Raw genomic sequence first — 5,000 nt, 5'->3', positions numbered from 1 at the left:
TCCCGAGCACCAGGTCAACCCCATTGGTTTCGACGGGTTGACCTGGTGGCCGGTTTGTCTTCCGGGCAGGGGAATTTTTCAAAGTGCCTTGCCTGCCACCAGGTCAACCCGGTTCTCCCTTCGCCGGCAGGAGCTCCGGGTTGACCTGGTGGCCGCGGACCGCGGCGGCCGGCCACCAGGTCAACCCGGTTCTCCCTACGGGCGTCAGAGCTCCGGGTTGACCTGCTGGCCGGGGACCCCTTGCGGCCGGCCATCAGGTAAACCCGTTCTCCTTCGCCGGCCGGAGCTCCGGGTTGACCTGGTGGCCGGGGACCACTGCGGCCAGCAGGTCACCCCATTGGTTTCGACGGGTTGACCTGGTGGCCGGTTTGCCTTCCGGGCCGGCGGTCCCCCCACACCGGGTGCAGCGCAGCACCGCACCTCAGGACCTCCGAGGGGGGCTTAATAGTCGACCCCGGGCGGGTCCGGGGCCGGCAATAGTCGACCCGGGCGGGTCGGGCCGGCTTAATAGTCGATCCCGGGCGGGTCGGGGCGGCTTAATAGTCGACCCCCCCGGGCAGGTCCGGGGGGAGGCTCAACGGTCGTTCCCCCAGCAGTCCGGGGGGAAAGCTTAACAGTCGTTCCCCCAGACTCTGCGGGGTGAGGCTTAACGGTCCTCCCCCGGGATCTCCGGGGCCAGGCTTCCCTGTCGTCCCCCAAACTCTGCGGGGTCAGGCTCGACGGTCCTCCCCCGGGGGTCAGCTTAACAGTCGTCCCCCAGACTCTCCGGGGTGAGGCTTAACGGTCCCCTCCCCGGGATCTCCGGGGCAGGCTTCCCTGTCGTCCCCCAGACTCCGCGGGGTGAGGCTTAACGGTCCTCCCCCGGGATCTCCGGGGCAGGCTTCCCTGTCGTCCCCCAAACTCTGCGGGGTGAGGCTTGACGGTCCTCCCGAAGCAGTCCGGGGGTAAGCTTAACGGTCCTCCCCCAAACTCCTCGTCCGCCCATGGGCCCCGGGGGTGGGGGGTCCCCCCGAGGCTTCGGGAGCCGCGGGTCCTCCTCGGTGGTGGTGGGGGGGACTCGGGAGCGAGGAGGGGGCCTTCGGGCCCCCGCCGCGGTTCCTCCCTCCCCGGAAAAGGAGGGAGCCGGCCGGGACCGGGAAAATTTGCCTACGGCACCTGGGATTCCCAGGCGGTCACCCATCCAAGTACTAGCCAGGCCCGGGACGGTTTACCTTCCGAGATCGGACGGGATCGGGGGCTTTCGGTCCGGTATGGCCGTAGGCACCCGGCTCCGAGCCTCCTCGCCCGCTTCCCTCCACGGGCCCGAGCCAAACGGCCGGGAGGCAGTCCCCGGCCGCGGCCGGGCAGGGCGCGCCCCGGGCCGCTCGCCCGGCGGCCGGGTCCCGGTCTCGGCGGGGGGGCGATCCGCTCCCACGCCCCGGAGCGTCCCAGCGGCTCCCGCCCGCCCGGGAGGGACCCTGCCGGTGGCGCCCGGCCTGGGGGACCCACGGTGCGAGGGGCGGGGGAGAGGGGAGCCGTCCGATCGCCCACCCGGAGAACAGGTCCACCGACCGGGTCGACCCGACGGCCGGTCGGTCTCGAGGTCATCTCAAGTTTGTCCACAGGAGGGCAGCACTGCGGCCGGGCAGCAGGTCAACCCGGTTCTCCCTACGGCCGTCGGAGCTCCGGGTTTACCTGGTGGCCGGGGACAGCTCAGGCCGGCCAGCAGGTCAACCCGGTTCTCCCTACGGCCGTCGGAGCTCCGGGTTTACCTGGTGGCCGGGGACCGCTCAGGCCGGCCAGCAGGTCAACCCGGTTCTCCCTACGTCCGTCGGAGCTCCGGGTTTACCTGGTGGCCGGGGACCGCTCAGGCCGGCCAGCAGGTCAACCCGGTTCTCCCTACGGCCGTCGGAGCTCCGGGTTTACCTGGTGGCCGGGGACCGCTCAGGCCGGCCAGCAGGTCAACCCGGTTCTCCCTACGTCCGTCGGAGCTCCGGGTTTACCTGGTGGCCGGGGACAGCTCAGGCCGGCCAGCAGGTCAACCCGGTTCTCCCTACGGCCGTCGGAGCTCCGGGTTGACCTGCTGGCCGGGGACCGCTGCGGCCGGGCAGCAGGTCAACCCGGTTCTCCCTACGTCCGTCGGAGCTCCGGGTTTACCTGGTGGCCGAGGACCGCTGCTGCCGGGCAGCAGGTCAACCCGGTTCTCCCTTCGGCCGTCGGAGCTCCGGGTTTACCTGGTGGCCGGCGATCTCTCCGGGCGGCCACCAGGTCAACCCGGTTCTCTCTTGGTCGTTCGGGGCTCCGGGTTGACCTGGTGCCCGGCTATCTCTCCGGGCGGCCACCAGGTCAACCCGGTTCTCTCTTCGTCGTTCGGGGCTCCGGGTTGACCTGGTGCCCGACGATCTCTCCGGCCGGCCATCAGGTCAACCCGGTTCTCCCCTTCGTCGTCCGGGGCTCCGGGTTGACCTGGTGCCCGACGGTCTGTCCTGCCGGCCATCAGGTCAAGCCGGTTCTCCCTTCAGCGGCCGGGGCTCCGGGTTGACCTGGTGGCCGGTGACCGCTGCTGCCGGGCAGCAGGTCAACCCGGTTCTCCCTTCGGCGGCCGGGGCTCCGGGTTGACCTGGCGGCCCGTTGGCTTTCCGGCCACCGGGCCACCCCTTTGGTTTCGACGGGTTGACCTGGTGGCCGGTTTGCCTTCCGGGCCGGCGGTCCCCCCACACCGAGGGCAGGGCAGCACGGCTCCTCAGGACCTCCGAGGGGGGCTTAATAGTCGACCCCGGGCGGGTCCGGGCCCGGCTTAATAGTCGACCCCCGGCAGCTCCGGGGCCGGCTTAATAGCCGACCCCCGGCAGGTCCGCGGTGGGGAGGCTTAACAGTCGTCCCCCAGACTCTCCGGGGTGAGGCTTAACGGTCCTCCCCCGGGATCTCCGGGGCAGGCTTCCCTGTCGTCCCCCAGACACTCCGTGGTGAGGCTTAACGGTCCGGCCCCGGGCGGGTCCAAGGGGCCCGCTTAATAGTCGACCCCCGGCACGTCCGGGAGGAAATTTCTCAAAGTCCCTTCCCGACCTTTGGTTTCGACGGGTTGACCTGGAGGCGGGTTGGTCTCCCGGGCAGGGGAGTTTTTCAAAGTCCCTTGCCTGCCACCAGATCGACCCGGTTCTCCCTACGGCCGACGAAGGGGAGAACCGGGTTTACCTGGTGGCCGGGGACCGCTCAGGCCGGCCAGCAGGTCAACCCGGTTCTCCCTACGTCAGTCGGAGCTCCGGGTTTACCTGGTGGCCGCCTACCGCTGCGGCCGGGCAGCAGGTCAACCCGGTTCTCCCTACGGCCGTCGGAGCTCCGGGTTTACCTGGTGGCCGGGGACCGCTGCGGCCGGGCAGCAGGTCAACCCGGTTCTCCCTACGTCCGTCGGAGCTCCGGGTTTACCTGGTGGCCGCCTACCGCTGCGGCCGGGCAGCAGGTCAACCCGGTACTCCCTACGGCCGTCGGAGCTCCGGGTTTACCTGGTGGCCGGCGATCTCTCCGGGCGGCCGCCAGGTCAACCCGGTTCTCCCGCCGTCGTTCGGGGCCCCGGGTTTACCTGGTGCCCGACGATCTCTCCGGCCGGCCATCAGGTCAACCCGGTTCTCCCTTCAGCGGCCGGGGCTCCGGGTTCACCTGGCGGCCCGTTGGCTCGCCGGCCAGCAGGTCACCCCATTGGTTTCGACGGGTTGACCTGGTGGCCGGTTTGCCTTCCGGGCCGGTGGTCCCCCCACACCGAGGGCAGGGCAGCACCGTTCCTCAGGACTTCCGAGGGGGGGCTTAATAGTCGACCCCGGGCAGGTCCGGCTTAATAGTCGAAACCCGGCAGCTCCGGGGCCGGCTTAATAGTCGACCCCCGGCAGGTCCGCGGTGGGGAGGCTTAACAGCCGTCCCCAGACTCTGCGGGGTGAGGCTTAACGGTCCTCCCGGGATCTCCGGGGCAGGCTTCCCTGTCGTCCCCCAGACACTCCGGGGTGAGGCTTAACGGTCCGGCCCCGGGCAGGTCCAAGGGGCCCGCTTAATAGCCGACCCCCGGCACGTCCGGGAGGAAATTTCTCAAAGTCCCTTCCCGACCTTTGGTTTCGACGGGTTGACCTGGAGGCGGGTCGGTCTCCCGGGCAGGGGAGTTTTTGAAAGTCCCTTGCCTGCCACCAGATCAACGCGGTTCTCCCTAGGGCCGTCGGAGCTCCGGGTTTACCTGGTGGCCGGGGACCGCTGCGGCCGGCCAGCAGGTCAACCCGGTTCTCCCTACGTCCGTCGGAGCTCCGGGTTTACCTGGTGGCCGGGGACCGCTCAGGCCGGCCAGCAGGTCAACCCGGTTCTCCCTACGTCCGTCGGAGCTCCGGGTTTACCTGGTGGCCGGGGACAGCTCAGGCCGGCCAGCAGGTCAACCCGGTCGTCCCTACGGCCGTCGGAGCTCCGGGTTTACCTGGTGGCCGAGGACCGCTGCGGCCGGGCAGCAGGTCAACCCGGTTCTCCCTACGTCCGTCGGAGCTCCGGGTTTACCTGGTGGCCGGGGACCGCTGCGGCCGGGCAGCAGGTCAACCCGGTTCTCCCTACGGCCGTCGGAGCTCCGGGTTTACCTGGTGGCCGGGGACCGCTGCGGCCGGGCAGCAGGTCAACCCGGTTCTCCCCTTCGTCGGCCGGGGCTCCGGGTTGACCTGGCGGCCCGTCGGCTTTCCGGCCACCAGGCCACCCCTTTGGTTTCCACGGGTTGACCTGGTGGCCGGTTTGCCTTCCGGGCCGGCGGTCCCCCAACACCGAGGGCAGCGCAGCGCGGCTCCTCAGGACCTCCGAGGGGGGCTTAATAGTCGACCCCGGGCGGGTCCGGGCCCGGCTTAATAGTCGAGCCGGGCGGGTCGGGCCGGCTTAATAGTCGATCCCGGCGGGTCCGGGGCGGCAAGAGTCGAGCCGGGCGGGTCCGTGGCCGGCTTAATAGTCGACCCCCGGCAGGTCCGCGGCGGGGAGGCTCATCAGCCGTCCCCCAGACTCTGCGGGGT

At 70.3% G+C, this 5,000-nt stretch overlaps 1 non-coding gene across 1 annotated transcript; it reads right to left on the bottom strand.

Moving 5' to 3' along the window:
* Nucleotides 1–1,143: 1,143 nt before the first annotated feature.
* Nucleotides 1,144–1,262, bottom strand: LOC120376164. Its single transcript, XR_005587072.1, has one exon. It is a non-coding gene; the product is annotated as a 5S ribosomal RNA (ribosomal RNA).
* Between the last annotated feature and the right edge of the window lie 3,738 nt (nt 1,263–5,000).

The sequence above is a fragment of the Mauremys reevesii genome, linkage group 12, assembly GCF_016161935.1.
Source record: "Mauremys reevesii isolate NIE-2019 linkage group 12, ASM1616193v1, whole genome shotgun sequence".
NCBI lineage: Eukaryota > Metazoa > Chordata > Testudines > Geoemydidae > Mauremys > Mauremys reevesii.
This window is presented reverse-complemented; position numbering and strand designations above follow the sequence as displayed.